The following is a 13224-nucleotide window of genomic DNA, read 5'->3' as shown; positions in this document are numbered from 1 at the left end:
TTGTGGTCTTGACCTCTCTGACGTCACACACATTAGACACGTTCTGCCAGCTCGGGCTTCATAAATAACTCCGTGGGGATGACTTCCCTCGCCCCCGAAGAGAAAAAGGACACGATTCTCAGGCAAGGATGTTCATTTCCAGGCTGCAGAAGCGCTAAACTAATCAAAGGCCAACGATAATTAGAAAGTGTTTTTGTAATATTCTCCTCTCTGCAGAGAGCAACACAAAGGTGCTCAGAGAATTGTGCTAATGGGGAAATGAAACGTTTTCGAAAGAGCTCCTTTGAGCTCTGGCTCCTCCGCCCGCTCCTTGGCAGTCACGGACACACACACACACACGAAAGGTCAGATGTTCCAACAGTCAGAAAATACAGGGCGAGAACTTTCTGGATGGAAATGAGGTTTTAAAAAAATAAAAAGGCAGTGAATTAAAAGGAGCTATAAGACATTTATTTTCATTTTTTACTTTTTCTTTGTTACATAGAGATTCCTTTGCAAACATCCTGAGATTAGGATGCTTCAAACCATACTAAAAACACAACAAAACAAAACTATAGGCCCTTTGCCCACTGGAGAAAACTCTCCTGCCCTTCTCCAAATGTCTGCAAGTTCTCGAGACTAGATGGTGGGTTTATCTCATATCCTGACCATGAACCAATCAAGAGTGTGTGCCCAGGAGGCCAGTGTAATGCAAGACTTTAATATATGTTTTAAGAACAGGCGGATGAAAGAATGATGAAATAAATGGCTTGTCATTCGCCTAGCCTGCAGCCCGGCACCGATTTCCTGTCTGTTTCTCCAAAGACCTGACATCCACTCATTCATTTAATAACTATTTATTGAGCACCTACTATGTGCCAAGCACTGTGCTAGGCGCTGTGGCTAATGAAGTGAACCGAACAAACAGAAGCCTCCGACCTTTTGGAGTTTATGCTCCAGTGGGGGACACAGACTATGACTGTAAATAAGACACATGTAAGTATAAATTATATTTTAGATCATGGAATATGCTTTGGAGAAAGAATAAAATAGAGAAGAGGACAGGAAGTATTGGGTTGAAACTTCGTGAATTACACACCAGCCCTATTGTCCCTGAAAGAAACCTAATATTAAACAATGCGCTTAATTTTAAGGATTCCCTCTTCCAGGACCATCCTAGCCCATCGATCAGCGGTCAGCCAACTTCTCAATACTTCATCTACCCAGGGCTTATCAACTTCAGCACTACTGACATTTGGGGCTGGGTTGTTCTTTATTGTGGGGCTTTCCTGTGCATTGTGGGATGTTTAGCAGCATCCCTGGCCTCTATCCACTAGGTGCCAGTAGTAGCCATGACTCCCAGCTGTGACAAGCAAACATGTCTCCAGATATCGCTAATGTCCCGAGGAGTAAAAGCACCCTGAGAACCACTGGTCCACCCCTTGCTATTCAAAGGATCCCCTGGGTCAGCAGCATGAGCATCCCCTGGGAACCTGCTAGAAATGCAGATTCTCTGCTATGCCCAGATTTACTTCGTTGGCATCAGCATCTTAACAAGATCCTTAGGTGACTCACATGCACATTAAAAATTTGAGTAGTGGTGGTCTACACCACTCACCTGACCCTTACAGCAGAGTCACACCCTCCAGTGTGCATTTGGATCACCTGGAGGCGGGGATCCCACACCCTGCCCCTAATCTACGGAATCAGAGTCTGAGGTCACAGCATCTGAGTTTTGAGCCAACTTTCCAGGTGATCGGATGTAGTTAACATTTGAGAACCAGCTCTTCAGATCAGCAGCATCTCATTGCCCGTTGGAAATGCAAAAACTCTAGGGCAGGGGGTTCAGCGGTCTGTTTGAACAGGGCTTCCGGGTAATTCTGAGACTCACTCAAGTTTGAGAACCAGCATCTTAGACTAAGGAGTGACCCTCACAATTGTCTTCAGGGGCTGCGCTTGCATGTAGGGGGCTAATAAAGATGAAATGTCTTGGGAGGACTTGTCATTCGCCGGAGCGTCTAAGTTCTTACTCATGACATCTGAATAAAAAAAGAAAGACAGGAAAAACAAACGCATTTGCCAAATAAAACACCTCTGTAGATCGAATAGGCGAGGGGCCACCACTTGTCCACCCTGCAAGAGATGGCATCTTACACGGCTCTTCTCTTTCTTAGAGCCTGGATGACTCCTCAAGTTAGCACTAATCTCAAAGAGGACAAGTCACTTCCTGGTGGTCTGTAACAGGTTAGTGGTACCCAGAAACAGTTGGTTGGTTGTTGATTAATTCTCATTGCACTGAGCTATTTCAAAACATGAAGAATTTCAGCTAAGTGAACTTTGAATGTGGAAGGCCAGGCTCTCAGGGCCTCAGTTCTATTATTTGAAAATCAAAAGGGTTAGATTAGAGCACAGTTTCTCAACCTTAGCACAGTGGACGTTTGGGACCAGGAAGGTCATTAGTATGGGGGGACTGTCTTGTTCCTTGCAGGATGTTTAGCAGCATCCCTGACCCCTACTCACTTGATGCTCATAGCACCTCGACCAGTTACGACGACCAAAAATGTTTCCGGACACTGCTTAGTGTCCTCCAGGGGGCAAACCGTTTCGGGACGAGACGCACTGGATTACAGGCCTCAAGATCAGCCTTGATGATTAAGTCAAGCTCCTGCTCCGCCCAGGGTGACCCGAGCCAAGGATGGAGCAAGGAGGCAGTCCAGGACTCTGCCTGCCACCCACGGCCCATCAGCTGTCTGCTCCGGAGTTCCCGCTGGGCTGCCCGAGCTGTGTCGTGTCCCCGCCGAGGCCTCCCCTGCCTCACCCTCTTCCTCTCCTTGCCTTTCACATGTGCTGCTCCCCCCAAAACCTTCTGCACCCCCAACTCCATTCACACGTCTGCTTCCAACACATTAACCTCAGTATCACCCTGGGTGTGGCGGCCAATAGTTCTGAGCCTGACCCGCCCGCACCTGGCATCCATTCGAAATGCCTGCGGAAGCAGGAACCACCGAGCAGGTGTAACGGGACTGACGGTGCTAACCAAAGCCGTCCTTCGGGAGACGGCAGTGAGGGCTCCCCACGGTGGGGCGGGGTGGGCGGTGGACACCCCCGGACGGGGCTCCTTGCCTTCAATAAGAGTTTCCACCCTTCCCCTAAGTATCTCTCCAATGTCCCACCATTCCCAAGCAATAGCAAAAACTCCACGGTAACAATGGGTTAAAAGATGTTTACGAATACCATAAATCTTTGACAAGCCCCCTCTGCCCGAGTCCGTGATAAACGGTCTCTGTCTGCGAGGCTCTCCAGGGTCTCCACGTGCCTTCCTCTCTCCATGCCGCTCTCTGGGAAGAGAGGATTCCAAACCCCACCTCCTCTTAAACACATAACAGATTACGGTTACAAATTGATGTCAAGTGGCATGAGCTGCAGCTGGCTTCATGCCGTTAGCACGCACCTATTCTTTTTTTTTTTTCTTTTTTTCAAACATATGAGCTCTGAGATGCATGTCGCAGAAGGGGAATCACATTCACAGCCTGGATTCCTGCGACAGACACTCCCTCCCCTTGCCTGGGCATGGGTAAGCCGCTGCTGACAGGTTTCCAAAGACACACTAACATCCTGCAAAAAAGAAAGGAGACACACCTCCTGCTCTACAAAGAGAGATTAGAGAGGAAGGGAGGAGGGACAGGAAGGAGACCATGCTCCTCACCCAGGTGTGCTGGGGGGCGGGGGGATGGGGATGGAAGGGAGAGAAAATGGTCCACATTCTCGAGTCCAAAGGCTCATCCAGAGGCAGAGATCTCAACTAAGCGTGGGAGACCTTCGGAGGTCGCTTTGTGACATTAGGCCTCAGCCTCCCCATCTGAGATACGGGGCCCAAAATCCTTCTCCTGCCCCTTCACATGGGTCCCTGTGAGGTCACGTGAGGAGATGAGGGTGCGTGTGTGCTGAGCATCGAGAATGCCAGGGGCGACGGAAGGAAGAGAGCCTACATCCGTGCACGAGACGGGCCCTCCTGACTCTGGGGCGGCGGGGCGGGGGGGGGGGGGCTTCGGAACCTGAGCCACGAGAGACTTGAGTGGCCTGAGGTCGGCTGTACCGCAGCAGCCCCTGTCACCCTCGCTGTGCACAGCCGCCATCAGCTCCCGTGCGCCTCCGGTGCCCCTGTCCTCCTGATTCGGGGAAGAGGAGAAAAATGGCACCTCGGGGGCTGTGGTCAGGGTGGCCTGGGAGCTGGTGGGGTCTCCTCCAATGCACACACTGGATTTTCAAAGCCCTTCAGGGTTTGTCAAGAGAAAACAACAGCAAGAACCTACTTCACTTAAAAGCACTGAGTCCAGGAGGCAGCGCTGCAAACAGTAAAGACTCTGTATCCCCTGAGCTCGAAGGGAGGGTCCATCGCGCGAGGGCTGCCAGGACAGAGGACGGCCACCGAGCCCCTGATGGACTCGCCTGGGGACCAGCGAGGAGCTTCTGAAGCAGGACGTGGGGCTCCCAGCGCGGCGAAGGGGGCGTACGCGCAAGTTTTTATTTAAGGTCCTTCCTTCCATTTGCAAGAAAGAAAATTACATACAAAGCGCCGAGCTTCCCGGGGCCTCTGACTTCCTCCACTCGCCACCCCCACCATCTTCCTCCTTGTTGACTAAAGAATTTATTTCGAGGTGCAGAAAGTTCTCTTTGGAGCCAATCACAGAGTTTCCCAGCAACGTCAGAATCGGGATTCTGCCCTCAGTTTTCTTCACCATCGGAACCTCGATCTCATCACAGCTCATTCCCCGCCTTGGAGCTTAAAGGATTCTGATTTTCAAAAGGAAGATGGAGAAAGATGGATTCGAAGGTGTTGAGTGTAGGGAGTCAGGATTCTGTTCCGATTTTGCTACAAGGAACAATTTGACCACTAAGAGATGTGCTAGAACAGCATCTGACCTGAAAGTGAAATCCATTTTCATTTTTTTTTTTTTTTGGAGAGCTCATCTACGTACGCCAAGGGAAGCTGGACTGCAGAAGGCAGTTATCTGCATCGACTTAAGGATGCTGTGATTTGAAGATTTTCAGCGGGAATCTTCTCGGGCAGGAGGCATCGTGGCTCCCACGGGGACACCCCTTCCCATGGTCTGTTTGTTCCAGAATTGCAGGCTGGAGAAGACTCTGCCTGGGGTTAAAGTCAGATGTTTGGTTCAGCCAGGGTGGCTGGAAAAGCACAGTTTATTTGGCGTGCCCGTGAGGTGGATTAATTCGGACCTCAAATACATAATCAGAGGGACATGGTTAAGAGAACAGCACCATCGACCTTCCAATGTTTTCTAAAACAACCATTTCCTCAACTTCTGTGTGCTCAGGAGGTTGGAGGCAAACTGATCATGGGGGAATGTGTCCCCCCAACATACACTCACCTTCCAGTCTCCTCGTCAGGGCGATTCTAACCCTCTGGAAGGACCAGATCCTCCAGGGAGGCCACAGACCAGAAGCTCCGACGATGCTACCTGACTGCGCTAGCCCCAGGAAACGCGAGGGCTCCTGGTGCCTCTTTCTCTCACCTGTCGTGCAGGTATCGGGGCTGGCAAGGCAGTCAACGGCCATACTGGGTTAAACTGTGTCCCTCCAAATCCACGTCCTCCTGGAACCTCAGAATGTGAAACTTATTTGGATAAAGGGTCTTTGTAGATGTAATAGGCTAAGGATCTAGTGATGAAATTTCTTAAATTTCAGGTGTGCCTTAAATCCAATGCCTGCCGTCCTTGCAAGAAGAGGAGAGGACCCAGAGAGACTCCGGGGAGGAGGCGGCCATGGGAAGAACAAACAGTTGTCTGTTGGATACAGAGATCGGGGTGACGCCGCCACAAGGCAAGGAACACCTGGAGTCACCAGGCACCGAAGAGGCAGGGAAGGCTCCTCCCCTAGCGCCTTTGGAGGTACTGCAGCCCTGCTCACACCTTGATTTTGTACATCTGGCTTCCAGAACTGAGAGAATAAATTACTGTTGTTTTAAGCCACTTAGCTAGCTCGTGGTCATTTGTATGGCAACCCTAGGAAGCTAACATACTATCTTAATTATGTGCCACTCCCCCAATTCTGGATCTCCAGGTGTCTCTCTCCCTGCAAACCTATTCTTTCCTTCCTGGAGCCTCCACATGGTCAAAGGAAGATGAAACCTTTGGACCCCAGTAGTGGAGAGTGGGGAGCTGACTTTTACCCAAACGAGGTGGCTGTGTGCTTTAACAGGACCACTAGACTACAAAGAGCTGTCGATGATGGAGGCGGCCGATGAGGATTCAGCACTTGACAATGGGCCGGTGCCACGCTGAACACTCCATGGGCTTTTTCTAGTCGAATCCCTGGGAGGTAGGAGTGATCATCACCTTTACTTCCGTGTTAGGGAGCCAGGCACCAGAGGGTAAGTTCCTCGAGTGAGCGTAACTGGCTTTGATTCCAGGCCTGCAAGGCCACCGTTCTGCCCGCCCCCCCCCAGCCTGCCTCCCCCGCCCCCCACAACGAGCACCCAAGTGTCGACTCTCACGACATTGGGCTTCTCTACAACAGATACAAACGTATAGCACTTAAATAATTGATTTTGTTAGGAAATGAAACCAATGCATAACTTATTCATCAATCGCTCTATCAGCAGAGTCGATAAATGTCATCCTTTTGATGCCAAACTACTCTATGGGATGAAAAGGCTGCACAGCAAACAGTGCTAACACATTTCCAATGCCATATATATATATATATTGGTTTATATATAATCTTTACAAAGGCAGCCACTGGACATTTTCGGAGACTGCTGGAAGATAATAAAGAAAGATGATGGCTCAGTCCTCTCGGATCTCCTGTTCATTGGAAAACTCTGTTATCCTTTTCACGGGGACGCTGTTGGTGTGATGCAGGACGGGACTGGTCACGGCCTCTCGTTACTGCACCGACATGGACAGGACCACCTTTGTGGGGCAGGGGCGGGAGCAGAGACACACAGGCAGCTCCAAACGCCTTCGTCAGGACACAGAGCCTGTCCTGTTCCTGCTGGAGGGGATTCTGTGTGCCGGTTGTTCTCAAACACTGGGCATCAGAGTCAGGGAGCTGAATGAAAACACAGCTTCCCGGGCCCCACTGCCGGCGGAGATCTGCCTCGTGCTTGTCATAGCGAGTGACTTATAGCAAGCTGACCTGAGGATTCTGATGCATAAACAGGGGGAGGAACCACTGATTTTTTTCATAAAGCAGAAGACTAGTCAAACTGATGCTGAGACAGTTGCCCCTGGCAACCACCATCCTACTTTCTGTCCGTATGAATTGGACTCTAAGTACTCTAAGTGCCGCATGTGAGTGGAATGATGCAGTATTCGACTTTATTTTCTTTTTGGTAACTGGCTTGTTTTACTCGGCGTAAGGTTCCCAAGGCTCATCGACGTTGCAGCATCTGTCGACTTCCTTTTGGAGGCCACATCATATTCCAGTGCAAATGAAGACCACATGGTTTATCCACTCATCCATCGATGGACACTTGGGTTGATTCCACCTTTTAGCTATTGTGAATGATGCTGGTATGAACGGTGGTGTGCAAACGTCTCGTTGAGGCCATGCTTTCAACTGTTTTGGGTTTATACTGAGCTCATACGATAGTTCTATTTGTATTTTTTTAGAGAAACCACCACACTGTTTTCCACAGTGACTGTACCGTTTTACCATCCAATGAACATTGCACAAGGGGTCTAATTTTTCCTTTTTCGCACCAATTCTTATATTACCTGTTTCTTTTCTTTTCTTTTTTTTTTTTTTAGTAGTATCCATCCTGATGCATGTAACTCACTTTCTTTTAGGAATATAAAACATGTTGGTATCTTTTTAATTTCACAGTGAATACCAAACTCTACTCAAATATATATATATGAGAAACAGCCCTGAACACTGGCCCTGCAGTGGGCTGGGCAAAGAGGGGAGGTGACAACTTGGTGATCAAGAAAGAAAGAAAGGACGTGCTTCTGCGCTAAGTAGGTCTGTGCGTGGCTCCTAATTGTCCCATGTCTCGTCTGGGTGGCCTGACGGTCAAGTTCTCTTCCTCTCTCAGACTCCGAGTCTGAGAAATAGTAACAAGGCCTAACACGTACTTTAAATATATATACATGTGTGTGTGACACACACACATCTATACACATACACACACGCGCGCGTGCGCGATAATGGGTGAAAAGCACCCAGCTTACGCCCTGGCACATAGTAGGTGCTCAATAAATAGTGCTATTCTTAGGAAAATAAAAAGTTAAAAAGAAAGGAAGAGATGATTCCCGTGAACCACCTTTCCCTCCTCCCAACACACTCGCACTTATACTCACACACACACACTCACACACACACACACACACACACTCATGTACACACACCACCCAATAAAAGAAAGAAACCAAGAAAGACCAGTACCGGTCAGAGATGTAAAAATAATCACGTAAAGAAAAACAAAACTCAGAAACTCTTTAAGAAAAACAGACTCTTTAAGAGCCAAAATACTCGAGGTTTTGAGGGAAGAGCTGCTCAGATGGCGCCTGGGCCCTGGCGTGTGAAAGGACCATCGTCCTCCCCGGGCTGAAGGCTCGGTCCGCATGACAGTGCTCGCGGAGCTGACCCAGCGTGCGCGGGCAGGAGCGACGAGCTCCGAGGCCCGCGTGCTCCCTGAGGCTGGCCAGCAAGCCGCCCCCGGCCTGCGGTTTCCCGTCCCATTGACCTGGCGTTGCAGATGGCCCCAGAAGTCTCATTTGATATTTTTATTATATTTTTATTATTATTATTTTTAGGCAAGGCAACCCTTGGTTGACCTCATAGATTACAAGGACCTCGTCAGCTTACAATCCCTTATTTTTTATTTATTTTTAATTTTTTTTTTTTTTTTATGCCTACAGCACCTGGTCTTCCAAGGTGGTCTCCTATCCAAGTAGTAACCAGACCCGACCTTGATTAGCTTCCGAGATCAGACGGGATCGGGCTTGTTCAGGGTGGCATGGCTGTAGACCAGAAGTCTCATTTGAACTTGGGCCCACAAGAGACCTAGAAAGAGGTCAAGGCCTCCAAAGGACATGGCTGCTGTCCAGGCCCCTGGCAACGCTGGCTTGTCAAGGGAAGGGATAATGAAGCCGATTCGGCTCGCCTCTCACCTGGGAGCCTTCTCCCCTCTCCTTCCGGATGCAGGGCACACACAGACACTTCATCAAGCCACACGAGGTAGGTGTGATTACAGACCCACTTTACGGGTGCAGAAACCGAGGCTCACAGGGGTAAAGGACAGTTCTCAGGACCACACGGCTGGTAGGCGGTGATCCTCCATGCCACCCCAGGCCCCGCTGACTTCAGACACCATGACCTCAAAGGGGTCAGCAAACTACAGCCCGCCACCTCTTTTTGTAAATAAAGTTTTATCAAAACGCAACCAAGGCCCTTCATTCATGTGTTGTCTACGGCTGCTTTCCTGTTATAATAATAGAGTTAAACAGCTGTGACAGACTTCATATGGTCCACAAAGCCCAAAATACTACCTGGACCTTTACAGAAAAAGTTGGCCAACTCCTATTCTTAACCACAGCAATATTCAATTAGTCGAAGGCCCACGGACCTGGGAAGACAACCCATGACAAGTTGGGGGGTGGCTAGATGAGGCAGGGAGGGCTAGAAGGACCTTCCGCACGGAGTCGTCAGACAGACTAGCCTCACAGCCTTTATTCACAGCCTCCAACCTCTAGCATTTGGAATCACCCCTTCCCATTGGCTCAAGAACCTCTCCGTTGCTCAGTGCCTCAGTTTCCCCATCCGCAGCAGTAGCCTCTCCCTTATAGAATGTTCATGACATTTGTTTAAGATCTATTACATAAGAGGCCAGAGAGAGGGCCTGGCATAGAGTCAGGATTCGGTGAACACACATTTCCTTCTTTCCTCGAGCCTCTAACCCAGGGGTCTCCAACCCCCAGGCCACAGGCCACGGACCTGTTAGGAACCAGGCCGCACGGCAGGAGGTGAGGGCCAATTGAGTGAGCGAAGCTTCATCTGTATCTGCAGCCGCTCCCCAGCACCAGCATCACTGCCTCAGCTCTGCCTCAGATCATCAGGCATTAGATTCTCATAGAAGCACCGGACCCTAGTGCCGCAAAGGTTGGAGCCCGCTCCTCTAACCGGTGACGTTGTTCTATGCCTTCCAATGTCCCTGCAAAAGCGCAGGGCCACGGAGGATGCACCTGCCACCAGCCTGCTGTTCAATGACCCCGTTAGGTGGAGGTACAGAGAGGGCCCCGCTTTCTGGAACAATAAAAAAAGCAAAAGCCACATGCAGGAGCGTCGTACATGCACGACCGCTGACTGGGCCTCGTTGGCAAGCATTTAAACGAAGATTCCAGCTGCCTGGCAATTTGGGTTGTGAGACGGGTGAAGACTGCTATCAAACAAAAGTTTGCCAACAGATTGGAGTCTTGTGCATCTGAGTGCCCGACTGCCCAATTTGTAGCTCTACTGTGGATGAAAACAGCGGGGCTCTGCCACCGGCCAACCTGGTCCATACCCCAGCTCTGCCACTCATCAGCGGGGTGACTTTACGGAAGCCACAGCCCCCCTACTCAGCATCTAAGTCGAAACGAGAACTCGCACAGTGAATGTTCAGCATACTGCCTTTTACGAAGAGAGCAGACGGTAAATGTTATAATTTGTCATTTCGTTACGGCCCCTAACATCTCCCGACGGCAGGGGCCATCGGAGAGCGAGGCATCTGTGTCCAGACCGCGGGCGGGCAGCTGGCAGCGGCTCAGCAGAGCGTCGGCTTCCGCGTCTAGCTTCTCCTCTCCCTCTCAGCCCCGGTCCAACAGCGCTAATCGCATTATCAAGATTATCTCCCGGGAGTCACAGAGCTGCGGCCCTGGGACTCGGGTTTAATTCCGTTTTAATAACAGGTTCTTAAACACATTTGAAAACAAAATTATGATGCCCTTTCATCCCTTCAGTTAGGAAAGAAAAGAAAAAACCTTCCTAATGTACAGTAACGTGTTGGGTTTTATGTTGTTTATTGTTTTGGTATTTGGATTTTTTTTTTTTTTTTAAGAATGCCTCCTGTTTTGGAGAATGTTGGGGGCTGGGATTCAGGGTTTTGTTTTTTTTCATTTCGAAATGATTTCCCTGGCAACAAAGGAAAGAGCCGATTTTTCCCAGATGCCAGGACCTGCCTTATTTGAAAACTGCCTTGTTATGGGGCCAATAGGGACTCTGCCTTCTCAAAGCAGCGAACTCACCTTAAGATGATACAGCCAATTCGGGGAGGCTTGGAATGTTTCACTCACCTTGTATTTACAGAAAAACATAAAATTCTACTTTCCCAGGTAAGACCGAGGAAATTCTAGAAATTTCCATCGATTATAAAGGATACAACATTATTGTTGACGCGAGAACGGAAAAGGAACTCATCGGGCTTAAAGGTGAGTAGAGGCGAGGTAACTATGACTTTCACTCCCTTACATTTCTTTATTTTAAATTTTATTTCATAATTAGTTTCAAGTACACAGTACATTGGTTAGTAGTTTCTGAAATGATCCCCCTGATTGCTCTTTCTCTCCTCAGGCTCTTCACCTCACCATTACATTCCTGCTGACTGCTCCCCATCCTGGTGACAATCTACCAACTGATTTGTACTTCTTTAACCCTTTACCCCTTTTCCCAAGACCCCTAACCCCACTCCCCGCTGCCGTCACCAGATTGTCCTCTATATTTGTGAGCCCGTTTTTGATTAGTTTGTTCTTTTTGTTCCTTAGTTTCCACATATACGTGAAATCATATGGTATTTATCTTTGTCTGACTTAATTTCACTCAGCATAGTAACCTCTAGGCCCATTCATGTCATTTCTTTTTAATGGCTGAGTAATATTCCATTGTGTATATGAACCATAACTTCTTTATCCAATCGTCTGTTGATGGGCATTTAGGTTGCTTCCACATCTTGGCTGCTGTAAACAGTGCTGCCACAAACATAGAAATGCATAGATCCTTACAAATTATTATTTTGCTTTTCTTTGGATAAAATACCCAGAAGTGCAACTGCTGGGTCAAAAGGTATATATCCATGTTTAATTTTTTGAGGAACGTCCGGACTGTTTTCCATAGTGGCTTACCTTTCAATATTATTCCCTATTAACAGAGCCCGCCACTAAAAAAAAAAACAACAACAACAAAACATAGTGTCCTAGATTTCATCAAGGCTAAATGACGACCTCTACAACTACTTCTAATTCCACCATTAGTGATACATTCCTTTGGCTAGATTCTGCCTTTTCCTGGCGGCCTCCTTTAACATATAATTATTGTCAACGCAGGTAAAAGTAGAAGCTCTGGCCAGTACCTAAACATTCCTGTGTGAATTAGGATAACTCCGGTATTGCCTGGAGGACTATGTGGAGTGCCCTGGAAAACAGTATGCAGGGGACATATCTGGCAGGGATGGTAGTGGGGGTTTGCTGGAGGGGACCATGGGGTGGGGAGTGGGGTGATGGGGGCACAGAGAACTCACCAGAGGACAGTGGCCTAAGTGACATTTCGTGAACGTCCTTTTACTGCAGAGATTCTAAACCTGTTCAAGAGATGGCTTAGGGGGCCAAAGTCCCTGACTGATGTGCAAAATGCCACTGTATATGTACTGTTTTTCTAAGCTTGTATCAGGTTCTCAAGGGACTTTGCCCTAGAAAGGTCGTAATAATGACGTTTACTGAGGGTCCTCTGGGCACTCGGGCTCTGGGCACAGTGCTTTGTACACGGGTTCACCTCATCCTCCCCTAAGCTATCATTTTGTCCCCTTTTCACAGACAGGGAAACTGAGGCTTGGCGTTGGTTAAGTAGTAAAGAACGATGATAAAAACGTCGGCGCTCATTTATTTAGTGCTTACTGTATGCCGGGCACTATTTATATGTTTTCATAGGTCTTCAGAATCGGGAGCTTCGCGGAGGCACAGAGAATCTGGAAAACGTCCACAACTCCACAAGTGCAGAGCTAAGAGGGGACGGCTCCCGCTCCAGCCCTCTCTGGATTGTGTATGCACCTTGACCCCACTCGTGACCACGGCTCCTGAAGTTCCTCCTTCTGGTCCCCAAAGTGTGTTCCCCACTCAGTTTCACACAGATCTCAAAAATCCTCCAGGTGTACTTGCTTGGCCTAAGGATGCTGGTTTTTCATCCTCACAATCAGGGTAAATAAAGAGAAAGCATATCCTGGCACTGGGTGACAACACTCGCCCCATACGC

The 13224-nt window shown here is 48.8% G+C and overlaps 1 protein-coding gene and 1 pseudogene across 2 annotated transcripts in view; both read right to left on the bottom strand.

Annotated features, from left to right (window-relative positions):
- The window catches only part of KAZN (kazrin, periplakin interacting protein), a 911581-nt gene that overhangs the window by 333823 nt on the left and 564534 nt on the right, over window positions 1-13224 (bottom strand). The window lies entirely within an intron of this gene.
- On the bottom strand, window positions 8856-8974 carry LOC118606620 (annotated as a pseudogene).

The sequence above is a fragment of the Rousettus aegyptiacus genome, unplaced genomic scaffold, assembly GCF_014176215.1.
Source record: "Rousettus aegyptiacus isolate mRouAeg1 unplaced genomic scaffold, mRouAeg1.p scaffold_m13_p_1, whole genome shotgun sequence".
Taxonomy (NCBI): Eukaryota; Metazoa; Chordata; class Mammalia; order Chiroptera; family Pteropodidae; genus Rousettus; species Rousettus aegyptiacus.
The sequence above is the reverse complement of the archived record's forward strand: the minus strand, read 5'-3'. Positions and strand labels throughout refer to the sequence as shown.